Consider the following 13,136-nt stretch of genomic DNA (forward strand, 5'->3'; position numbering starts at 1 on the left):
AGCTCAATCAGGGACCTCAGCATCTCTATTTGATCTTCCATAAACTTTATTATCTGCTCCTGACCCTGTCTCCTCTCTTGGCTGTCCATTTGTAGTTTCTCTTTTATTGTCTCTCTCCACACTCTGTGCTCACTATTGGCCTGATCTGACGATTGGAGCAATTCCTGAGCCTTCTTACTCCTCTTCATTCTCCTCCTTGTCTGGTTGGGGCACTCCGCCAGTGTGTAGAAGCTGGCCCTCAAGGGCACAATCTGCAAAAGCAAAAGAAACAATACAGAGTATTTGGTGCACACGCACAGACTTGAATCATAAAAATTACATACACCTCTTTCTCACTTTCACTTGGCAAGTACGCAGCACGGCTTGAGTGCTAAACATGGTAAGTTCTGCCTGAGTTGGAGGAGGGGGTGTAAGATAAGACAGGGTCTGGGTGATTTCAGAAGGGGATCAGTACAGCACCTGAGGACAGTATTCTGAATACTGGCACCATTTTCCACGGTGGGGGGGAGGGATTGAAGCTGAAATCACACTACTGAGGGTTACTGAAGATGCAAGTGTGCATTTCCTGCATGCGTGCAGCTTCAGACTGGATTTGTATGCTGCGTGCCTGTGCGCTGCCTAGTTTCCTGCAGAAGTAACTGCTGATTGGTTAAGCAAAGTTTCCTACAATGGGGCAAGAAACAAAGCAGCTCTGCTTTGGCAGAGGACTGCAGAGTATGTGCAAGAAAGTTTCCTAGAGATCTCTATAGAGGATTCCCAGGAGATCTCAGTGTGCATTAACAAACTTTTCTGCAGGGCCCCACTGCGTAGCTGCACTGGGTAATGTAAAGCGGATGCTAACAGTATCTAGTGTTGTTAATTTCTATCCCTTTTGCTACATGCACCATGTAACAAATAGAGGACACCTCTACCTCATGTAACCATGCACCATCAAAGAAAAAGTACTTACCTGAGTTCTCCTTTCCTGCTTCAGGCATGCCAGACCTGGACTGCTGAGACTGGCTAGACCCCATCAGAGTCCAAAAGAGGTCCTGGCTTCCCGCACCATTGGATGAGCCTGTCCCACATCCTCTTCCAATTTGACCACCTTGTCTGCCACTTTGTCCTCGGAGTTGACCAAGCAACAGTTGGCCTCCTTTGCAGGGCTATCCTTAGGATTTATGGGGCCCTATGCAATATTATTATACTGGTGCCCCTATGTCGGACGGCAGCCCAGGCTTGCAGCCCCAGGGGTGGGGCGTGGGTGAGGGATGAAACAGCAAAGGATAGCCAGAAGCCCAGCCCGCCTCACAGTGGTGGAGAGTCACAGTTCCCTGCAGAGATCCCCGTACCCTCTCCCTCACGCAGAATGGACATGCAGAAGGTACCTAATTAAAAGCACTAAACTTGGGAATAAAAAATGTCAGTCACAGGTTTTTTGAAATGCCCTGAAGTTTGTCAGAGATTTATTTGCAAAAACTTTGTCGTAAGGGCAAGTCAGCTGTCTTGCTGAATACAACATTAAATATTATGAAATACATGATACAGCTCTTCTCTCTTTTACAATTTCTTAATCAGTATTTCTAAGCTGATATTATATTTTAAATGTACTCTTAAATCTTCATAAAGTAATCATTCCAGATTACTACATATTTAACTTACTGAAACAAAGACATTATTTTAAATGAATCAGTCACAGAGGTTTAGTGTGTTCGTAACAATGTTCATTGCTTTTAGAAAAAGGGAACACTAATTTACTTTTTGTGATCTCCATAACAATAAACATGTTTATGAAATTTCACCAACTGTAAAAAATATGTTTCCAAAGATTTTAGGCATAACAAATTTCAGAGTAACAGCCATGTTAGTCTGTATTCGGAAAAAGAAAAGGAGTACTTGTGGCACCTTAGAGACTAACCAATTTATTTGAGCATAAGCTTTCGTGAGCTACAGCTCACTTCATCGGATGCATACTGTGGAAAGTGTAGAAGATCTTTTATACACACAAAGCATGAAAAAATACCTCCCCCCACCCCACTCTCCTGCTGGCAATAGCTTATCTAAAGTGATCACTCTCCTTACAATGTGAATGATAATCAAGTTGGGCCATTTCCACACAGACACACAAACCCACTCTCCTCGTGTGGTGTGAGCAGGGTGAAAGCTGGAGGCATGCAGGTAGGAATAGCGGTCAGTAGGTTTCAGGTATAGGGTGGTGTTTATGTGACTATCGTTTATTAGCACTGTAGTGTCCAGGAAGTGGATCTCTTGTGTGGACTGGACCAAGCTGAGGTTGATGGTTGGATGGAAATTGTTGAAATCATGGTGGAATTCCTCAAGGGCTTCTTTTCCATGGGTCCAGACGATGACGATGTCATCAATATAGCGCAAGTAGAGTAGGGGCGTTAGGGGACGAGAGCTGAGGAAGCGTTGTTCTAAGTCAGCCATAAAAATGTTGGCATACTGTGGGGCCATGCGGGTACCCATAGCAGTGCCGCTGATCTGAAGGTATACATTGTCCCCAAATGTAAAAATCCTGGGTGCCCCATCATCTCAGGCATTGGCACCCTGACAGCAGGATTGTCTGGCTATGTAGGCTCCCTCCTCAGGCCCTACGCTACCAGCACTCCGAGACACCACTGACTTCCTGAGGAAACTACAATCCATCGGTGATCTTCCTGATAACACCATCCTGGCCACTATGGATGTAGAAGCCCTCTACTCCAACATTCCACACAAAGATGGACTACAAGCCATCAGGAACAGTATCCCCAGTAATGTCACGGCTAACGTGGTGGCTGAACTTTGTGACTTTGTCCTTACCCATAACTATTTTACATTTGGGGACAATGTATACCTTCAGATCAGCGGCACTGCTATGGGTACCCGCATGGAGCGTTGCACTGTGGGTAGCTATCCCACAGTTCCTGCAGTCTCTGCCGCCCATTTGAATTCTGGGTAGAAATCCCAGTGCCTGATGGGGCTAAAACATGGTCGCGGGTGGTTCTGGGTACATATCGTCAGGCCCCCATTCCCTCCCTCCGTGTCTGCCCTTGCTTTCAATCGTTTTGCGCCTTTTTTCTTGAGTTACCTGTGCAGACGCCATACCATGGCAAGCATGGAGCCCGCTCAGCTAACCATCACCGTATGTCTTCTGGGTGCTGGCAGACATGGTTTGCATTGCTACACAGCAGCAGTTTATTGCCTTTTGGCAGCAGACAGTGCAGTATGACTGGTAGCCGTCGTCAACGTAGTCCTGGGTGCTCTTTTAACTGGGCACCCGGGCAAACATGGGAGTGACTCAGCCAGGTCATTTCCCTTGTTTCGTCTCATGGCGATTGAGTCCTACCGGCAGTGCACTGTCTTTTAATCTGCAACTAGCAGAAGATGATGGCCAGTAGTCATACTGCACCATCTTCTGCCGAGCACCTAGGAGATGACGATGGCTAGCGGTCATACTGCACAGTCTGCTGCCAGCAAGATGTATAAAGACAGATGAAGTGGCTCAAAACAAGAAATAGACCAGATTTGTTTTGTATTCATTTTCTCCTCCCTCCCTCCCTCTGTGAAATCAATGGCCTGTTAAACCCAGTTTTGAGTTCTATCCTTGAGGTTTTGAGTTCTATCCTAGAGGGGGCCATTCACTTTCTCACAAAGCCACTCTCTTTGTTGATTTTAATTCCCTGTAAGCCAACCCTGTAAACCATGTCATCAGTCGCCCCTCCCTCCGTCAGGGCAATGGCAGACAATAGTTCCGCGCCTTTTTTCTGTGCAGACACCATACCACAGCAAGCATGGAGCCCGCTCAGATCACTTTGGCAATTAGGAGCACATTAAACACCACACACATTATCCAGAAGTATATGCAGCACCAGAACCTGGCAAAGCGAAACTGGGCGAGTAGGCGACATCAGCACGGTGACGAGAGTGATGAGGACATGGACACAGACTTCTCTCAAAGCACGGGCCCTGGCAATGTGGGCATCATGATGCTAATGGGGCAGGCTCATGCGGTGGAATGCCGATTCTGAGCCTGGGAAACACACTGGTGGGACCGCATAGCACAGACTGGTGGGACCGCATAGTGTTGCAGGTCTGGGACAATTCCCAGTGGCTGCGAAACTTTCACATGCGTAAGGGCACTTTCATGGAACTTTGTGACTTGCTTTCCCCTGCCCTGAAGCGCAAGAATACCAAGATGAGAGCAGCCCTCACAGTTGAGAAGCGAGTGGCAATAGCCCTGTGGAAGCTTGCAATGCCAGACAGCTACCGGTCAGTCGGGAATCAATTTGGAGTGGGCAAATCTACTGTGGGGGCTGCTGTGATGCAATTAGCCAACGCAATCAAAGATCTGCTGATATCAAGGGTAGCGACCCTGGAAAATGTGCAGGTCATAGTGGATGGCTTTGCTGCAATGGGATTCCCTAACTGTGGTGGGGCCATAGACAGAACCCATTTCCCTATCTTGGCACCGGAGCACCAAGCCGGCGAGTACATAAACCAAAAGGGATACTTTTTCAATAGTGCTGCAAGCACTGGTGGATCACAAGGGACGTTTCACCAACATCAACGTGGGATGGCCGGGAAAGGTACATGATGCTCACATCTTCAGGAACCTTGGCCTGTTTCAAAAGCTGCAGGAAGGGACTTTATTCCCAGACCAGAAAATAACCGTTGGGAATGTTGAAATGCCTATAGTTATCCTTGGGGACCCAGCCTACCCCTTAATGCCATAGCTCATGAAGCCATACACAGACACCCTGGACAGTAGTCAGGAGCTGTTCAACTACAGGCTGAGCAAGTGCAGAATGGTGGTAGAATGTGCATTTGGAAGTTTAAAGGCACGCTGGCGCCGTTTACTGACTCGGTTAGACCTCAGCAAAACCAATATTCCCACTGTTATTACTGCTTGCTGTGTGCTCCACAATATCTGTGAGAGTAAGGGAGAGACGTTTAATGCAAGATGGGAGGTTGAGACAAATCGCCTGGCTGCTGGTTAACACAGCCAGACACCAGGGTGGTTAGAAGAGCACAGGAGGGCGCAGTACGCAGCAGAAAAGCTTTGAAAACCAGTTTCATGACTGGCCAGGCTACGGTGTGAAAGTTCTGTTTGTTTCTCCTTGATGAAACCCCCTGCCCCTTGGTTCACTCTACTTCCCTGTAAGCTAACCACCCTCTCCTCCTCCCTTCGATCACCACTTGCAGAGGCAATAAAATCATTGTTTCACATTCATGCATTCTTTATTAATTCATCACACAAATAAGGGGATAACTGCCAAGGTAGCCCAGGAGGGGTGGTGGAGGAGAGACGCACCAGGAGGGGTGGTGGAGGAGGGAAGGACAAGGCCACACGGCACTTTAAAAGTTTAAAACTTATTGAATGCCAGCCTTCTGTTGCTTGGGCAATCCTCTGGGGTGAAGTGGCTGGGTGGCCAGAGCTCCCCCCCCCCACCGCATTCTTGGGCATCTGGGTGAGGAGGCCTTGGAACTTGGGGAGGAGGGTGGTTGGTTACACAGGGGCTGTAGTGGCGGTCTGTGCTCCTGCTGCCTTTCCTGCAGCTCAACCATACGCTGAAGTATATTAGTTTGATCCTCCAGCAGCCTCAGCATTGAATCCAGCCTCCTCTCATCACGCTGCCGCCACCCTTTCAGCTTCAGCCCCCTCTTCAGCCCGCCACTTACTCTCTCCAGCCCGCCATCTCTCCTCCTGGTCATTTTGTGCTTTTCTGCACTCTGACATTGTCTGCCTCCACACATTCGTCTGTGCTCTGTCAGTGTGGGAGGACAGCATGAGCTCAGAACATTTCATTGCGAGTGCGTTTTTTTCGCCTTCTAATCTTCACTAGCCTCTGGGAAGGAGAAGATCCTGTGATCCTTGAAACACATGCTGCTGGTGGAGGAAAAAAAAGGGACAGTGGTATTTAAAGACACATTTTATAGAACAATGGGTACAGTCTTTCACGGTAAACCTTGCTGTTAACATTACATACATAGCACATGTGCTTTCGTTCCAAGGTTGCATTTTGCCTCCCCCCATCACGTGGCTAGCCTCTCCCCCCTCCCCGTGGCTAACAGTGAGGAACATTTCTGTTCAGCCACAGGCAAACAGCCCAGCAGGAACGGGCACCTCTGAATATCCCCTTAAGAAAAGCACCCTATTTCAACCAGGTGACCATGAATGATATCACTCTCCTGAGGATAACTCAGAGAGATAAAGAACGGATGTTGTTTGAATGCCAGCAAACATACACTGCAATGCTTTGTTCTACAATGATTCCCGAGTACGTGCTACTGGCCTGGAGTGGTAAAGTGTCCTACCATGGTGGATAGAATAAGGCTGTCCTCCCCAGAAATCTTTTGCAAAGGCTTTGGGAGTATATCCAGGAGAGCCACGAATGCCAGGGCAAATTAATAATTAAACATGCTTGCTTTTAAACCATGTATAGTATTTTAAAAGGTACACTCACCAGAGGTCCCTTCTCTGCCTGTCGGGTCCAGGAGGCAGCCTTGGGTGGGTTCGGGGGGTACTGGCTCCAGGTCCAGGGTGAGAAACAGTTCCTGGCTGTCGGGAAAACCAGTTTCTCCCCTTGCTTACTGTGAGCTATCTACAACTTCATCATCATCATCATCTTCCTCGTCCCCAAAACCTGCTTCTGTGTTGCCTCCATCTCCATTGAAGGAGTCAAACAACACAGCTGGGGTAGTGGTGGCTGAACCCCCTAAAATGGCATGCAGATCATCATAGAAGCGGCATGTTTTGGGCTCTGACCTAGAGCAGCTGTTCGCCTCTCTGGTTTTCTGGTAAGTTTGCCTCAGCTCCTTAAGTTTCACATGGCACTGCTTCGGGTCCCTGTTGTGGCCTGTGTCCTTCATGCCCTGGGAGATTTTGACAAATGTTTTGGCATTTCGAAAACTGGAATGGAGTTCTGATAGCACGGATTCTTTTCTCCATACAGTGATCAGATCCCATACCTCCCGTTCGGTCCATGCTGGAGCTCTTTTGCGATTCTGGGACTCCATCATGGTCACCTCTGCTGATGAGCTCTGCATGGTCACCTGCAGCTTGCCACACTGGCCAAACAGGAAATTGAAATTCAAAAGTTCGCAGGCCTTTTCCTGTCTACCTGGCCACTGCATCTGAGTTGAGAGTGCTGTTCAGAGCGGTCACAATGGAGCACTCTGGGATAGCTCCCGGAGGCCAATACTGTTTAATTGCATCCACAGTACCCCGAATTCGACCCAACAAGGCCGATTTCAGCGCTAATCCCCTTGTCAGGAGTGGAGTAAGGAAATCTATTTTAAGAGCCTTTTAAGTCGAAAAAAAGGGCTTCATCGTATGGATGGGTGCAGGTTTAAATCAATTTAACGCTGCTAAATTCGACCTCAACTCCTAGTGTAGACCAGGGCTTCGAGTACCTTTCCCAGATCTGAAGAAGAGCTCTGTGTGGCTTGAAAGTTTGTCTCTCTCACCAACAGAAGTTGGCCTCATAAAAGATATTACCTCGCCCACCTCGTCTCTCTATTCATAGCTTGTCTATTATTATGATTATTTTAGGTTTGGGAATAGTGCACAAAGAAATAATTTATGATGGAGTTTGCCTGAGTTATTGAAATAATTATAGGGAGAAAAAAGCATCTAGTTTATCTGTGGCTCTCCTAGATGAAAATCATTAGCAAATGACGATTGCTGATCAGATCCAGGTAAATCACATCCAGGTAAAACATTCCTTCACTCTTTTTAGTACTTTAGGATAATACTATAGCTAAAACAACAAGGAGTCCTTGTGGCAGCTTAGAGACTAACACATTTATTTGGGCATAAGCTTTCGTGGGACACAGCTCACTTGATCAGATGCATGGAGTGAAAAAAAGTAGGCAGGTATAAATACACAGCACATGAAAAGATGTGAGTTGCCTTACCAAGTGAAGGGGTCAGTGCTAACAAGGCCAATTCAATTACGGTGGATGTGACCCATTCTCAACAGTTGACAAGAAGGGGTGCTAATATTTTCAGACATGAATTTTAATTTGAGATCAAAGCTTCTTGCCTCAATAACAATGTTTCAACCAGTCCTCCAATTTTGTTTATAAGTAGATTTGAGACTATTCTATGTTTTTATCTTTATTATATGTCCTGGTTTCATTATTTTGGTTTTTTTGGTCACTTTTCCCTAGATTTCCATCTTCATTGCAACTTGTATGGTATAAGTTGTCCAAGTTGTCATGCATCATGTAGGCCAGGTGCGTGTGTGGGGGAGGGGGGAAGGTCCAGTCTCTTGGTGATCTGCATTGTTATCTGTAATGACAAACTTTTAGCCAAAGTTATTCTTTCTCTCTCCCTTACATAACCACATTGTATTTTTGGGCAGCTACCATGCCAACAATAATTTGCATATTCCACTACTTTATAGTCATGAAGCTGTAAGTTGTCAAGTTGGGTCCATCAATTCATTTGCTGAGAATCAAATAGTTTTTATGCTCCCTTCAGCTTGTTCTCTGCTTTCTAAATCTGCGCATGGGTATTTGTATGTGGTTATGTAAGGGAGAGAGTTTTAAAAGCACTTAAGTGATTTAGGAGCATCAGTTGATAGGCCAGTGTGATTTGTGCTCTTAAATGCCTTATGTGCCATACAAAATCTCCTCCCCCCCAACCCCAGAGCACGTTAGCTCTTTCTAGAAAACTGTTGCTAGTTTAAAAAAAATGCTGGTTTTAAGGACCAAAACACACTGCTTTTGGGCATACTGAATCTACAGACGTGAATTTGCTTCTTATCTTGGCTGGCCTGCTGTCTTATCTCTAGAGTTGTGTAGATATTTCCTCAGTCCTCGTGAGTTTACTGTAATTATGGAGTTAAAGAATCTCTTAGATTCCAAGGCCAGAATGGACCTTTGTGATCATCATCCTGTCCAGTGGTTTTCAACTTTTTTCATTTATGCACCACCCCCAAAAATTTTTGAATGGAGGTGCAGACCCCTTTGGAAATCTTAGACATAGATTGCAGACCCCCTGTGGTCTGTGGACCACAGGTTGAAAATTACTGATCTAGTCTGACTTCCTATACAATAAAGACCATAAACTTCCCCAAAATAATTCAGAGAGCAGATTTTTTTAGAAAAACATCCAATCTTGATGTTAAAATTGCCAGTAGCATAGAATCCACCACAACCCATGGTAAATTGTTCCATTGCTTAAATTGTTTCAATGGTTAATTACCCTCACTTTTAAAAATGTCTTATTCCAGTCAGGATTTTTCTAGCTTTAAATTCCAGCCATTAGATCATGTTATACCTTTCACTGCTAATACAGAAGCCCATTATCAAGTATTTGGTCTCCCATGTAGGTACTTACAAACTAATCAAGTCATGCCACTTTCCTTCCTACCTATCTCCTTATGTTTCCTCATATATAGTAATATGCTTTCTTTTGTCTTTTCCATTTCCATACTGCCCCCTTCCCCCCACAGAGAAAAAACCTCTCAATAATCCATTTGTCTTTTCTAAAATATCCCCATCAGGCTCTCTCCCAATTCACTTTTCCACTAACCCGCTGACACATCTGCACTCCGATCAGGACTTCAAAAATTTACCAGATTGCTATTAACTGGAAGAAAACTAAAATGAAGAATCTCATTTTTCTTTGAGTAGTGTTCCTCTGGATGCTCCATTGTAGGTGTGTCTGTGTCCCAGTGCTGCTGATCAGAGAACATTGGTAGCAGTGTCTGTCCAGCTCACACGTGTAACCCACACACTTCTTGGCTGTGGTGTTCTGTCCCATCTAGTAGAGTTACAAGTGCGGGCTTGTCCGGGATTTCAACTGGGAAGTCTCTGAAGCTCGGGATGTGCATTCTCAGGTAGGGAAGTATGTAACCCACACATGTCCTGGGTGTGGTGTTTTGTCCCCTCTAGTGGGGTGGGGGGAGATTTCTCTACAACCTTAGATAACAGCCAGTTGGCTTTTAGCTCATGCAGTAGAGGCTCATGCACTAAGCTCCAGAGGCCCCAGGTTCGATTCCCGCCTGCCGACAACTGGGGTCTAGCAGAGTTACACATGCCCTGCTCCTCGCCTGCCACAAGGCTAGCCAGCGTGAACAGATGATCCTCCCACCCCCCACCCTGTTCCTTCTCTACTGCCCCTGGCTAGACACAGAGCCTCTCGGCCTCCATACAGATGGATTTCTGGTGTGCAATGGATCTTTTGGTGTCTGATGCACCGGATTCTCCTCTGCTCAGTACCGGGGTCCCAGTACTGAGTTCACCCAGAGCCCTGGACTCACTGACTTCCTGGCATGCATCATTCTTTACTTCATTAGAGTCAGAAAGTGAGCGAGAGGACCTTGTTTCCCAATGCTCTTCTCACCCACCGTACAGAGCCCAGTTCCACTATGGACATCTGGCATACTGCACCTCTGACCCATACTCTCCCTGATTTTGGCAACTGTGGGCTCCTTCCCATCACAATGGCCATCCTGGGACCCTTGGCAGGCCCAAAAGCAACAGGCCCTCATCACCGCTAGTGTGGCCTACAAGCAGCTGGGGAAGTACTCTCCTTCAGTTGCTGCCTCAAGGGCCTCAGAACCCCCTGAGTAGGCAAGGGAGGAACCGGAGTTGAAGAAGAAGTCACTCCTCAAGCTCACTTCTTGGCATTGTCATCAGACAAGACGGTGATGGCCCTTCCGCCATCTGTGGTGGATTATTTTAAATTGTTCCAAGACTTGGCACAGAGGGTGGCAGAGGCACGATAAATACATCTACAAGAGTTGACTGAGTCACACCCAAGCTGGTGGACATTCTACATTCCTCCACCTCTTCCAGAGCGGCCTTCCCTGTTAATGAGACTCTACTAGACCCCTCCAAGATGATATGGCAGACCCCTGCATCCATCCGTCCAACTTGCAAGTGGGTGGACAAGAAATATTACGTGCCAGAATTTCTATTCTCACACCCAGCTCTCAATTTAATCATTGTGGACACAGTTAATTCTAACAGTCGCCAACACCAATTCAAGTCCACCCCTTACAATTAGGACTGGAAGTATCTGAATCTTTTTGGCAGGAAGGCTTACTCCTTGGCCATCTTCCAGTTCAGAGTGTGAACTATCAAGTCTTGTTGCCTAAATATGACTATGCCAAGCTTAGTTCTTATTCAGCAGCTCCCCAATTCTCATAAGGAGCAATTTAAAGCTTTAGTCAATGAGGGCCAGCTGGTAGCTAAAACATCTCTCCAGTCTGCACTTGATGCAGCTGACATGGCAGCTCATTCTATCTCAGCTGCCATTGTGATGAGATGGGATTTGGGGCTTCACCTATATGGCTTCCCAAAGGTGGTCCAAATGACAGTGGAGGACCTCCCTTTTGAAGGGACAAAATTATTTGCCGATAAGACCAATGTCTCCCTTCACACATTAGAAGATTCAAGGGCCGCTCTTCGAACCCTCAGAAACTATGCACCTGAGTACAAAAGAAAGTATAGCCCTCAGCTACCATTCAAGCCTCATTAATCACAGTACTCATCTCAAAAAGAGACCCTATGAACCTCAAAAGAAGCAGCCCAGGTTCCCCAGGTAAAAGATGTTGGGATCTCTGCAAATTTCCTGTCAACTCTCCACCTATAAGAGAAATTTTGATGGGTTGGTTGAGCTGCCCCTAGAACACTCTCCTCACCGCTGCATCACAATGGAAAACCCCACCCATCCTTTCAAGGACCATGTCTCTCCATTCTGCAGCACCTGGGAATGGATAAAACCAACAAATGGGTGCTGGAGATCATCCAGGATAGATACTTCATCCATTTCTCCTCCCTTCCCGTTCCCAAGCACTTTTCCCCATCCCTCTTCAGGAACCCTTCTCATGAGAGCCTGCTACATCAGGAGATTATCTCCTCAGAGTAGGAGCCATGGAGCCAGTGCCCATACATCTAAGGGGCAGACGCTTCTATTCTCATTACTTCCTGATACTGAAGAAAAATGGGGGCTGGAGACCCATACTGGACTTCAGGTCACTCAATAAATTCACCAAGGCTCAGAAGATCAAGATGGTCATGTTATCAATAATCATTCCAGCATTAGAAAAAGGAGATTGGTTCTCTGCCCTCACCCTCCAAGATGCATACCTTCCACATTTCGATCATACCAATCCACAGACATTACCTCAGGTTCATAGTAGGCCAAGACCACTACTGATACAGAGTACTCCCTTTTGGCCTCTCATAGGTTCCCAGAGTGTTCTCCAAATCCTCTCTGTCGCCTTCTCCAAGGTTATCTCTAGATCAGAAATATGCAGAACAGCTACCTGGGCATCTGCACTCACCTTTGTAGATCACTATGCCATCCTGGGGGATTTTGCTGCAGATGCCAAATTCAGTGCCACAGTACTATTATCCATATCAGACTCCACTTTGAAGTTCCAGTCTCCAGTGATGGGTACTGCCCAGGAATTACCTACAGTGGAGTACCCATATGGACATTTCTTGAAGTTACTCGTCTTGTACAGTAAAGATGGTTCTTCAAGATGTGTGTCCCTATGGATGACCCACCCTCCTCCCCTCTACTTCAGAGTTCTAGTAATTGACTTTGCGGTAGAGAAGGAACTGAGGAGGGATCACCCACTCATGCTGGCTAGCCTCGTGGCAGGCAAGGAGCAGCACATGCATGGACTGGACAGACACTGCTACCAAAGTTTTCTGATCAGCAGCGCAGGGACACAGACACACCTACAGTGGGTCACTCATAGGGACCCACATCTCAAAGAACCATTGTTACTATACAAGATGACTAACTACTACTTAAGTGCAGCACCCAGGTGAAAAGCCAAGTTCTCAGAAGCTAGTACTTGATTTTCCAGCAGTGTACTTCCCCAGTACCATTCTCAAGGGCGTAATCTTTTGTAGCCTCTGGATAGCAGGTGTCTAAATCTAGAGCTCATGCTTTCATGTGAATGAAGTCGAATTGTCTGTTCTGAAACTATACAGGTGCTTTTTCTGTTTTAGATTTATTTGGTTTTTATATTTCACTAGTAATTTTCAAAGCCAGCTGGATATCAAACCTACAGTATTATGTAATTTAAATAATTCTGGGTTGGCTGTGTCTTGCTTCAGCATCATACACCATTTTTCTTCGAATGATCATGTGTGCTCACAGTGCACTGTTGTGGGGGAGATTT

General features: G+C 46.4%; 1 protein-coding gene across 6 annotated transcripts in view; it reads left to right on the top strand.

Annotated features, from left to right (window-relative positions):
* CTBP1 (C-terminal binding protein 1) overlaps window positions 1-13,136 on the top strand; it is a 430,677-nt gene that overhangs the window by 11,424 nt on the left and 406,117 nt on the right. The window lies entirely within an intron of this gene.

This window comes from Lepidochelys kempii, chromosome 4 (genome assembly GCF_965140265.1).
Source record: "Lepidochelys kempii isolate rLepKem1 chromosome 4, rLepKem1.hap2, whole genome shotgun sequence".
NCBI classification, from domain to species: Eukaryota; Metazoa; Chordata; order Testudines; family Cheloniidae; genus Lepidochelys; species Lepidochelys kempii.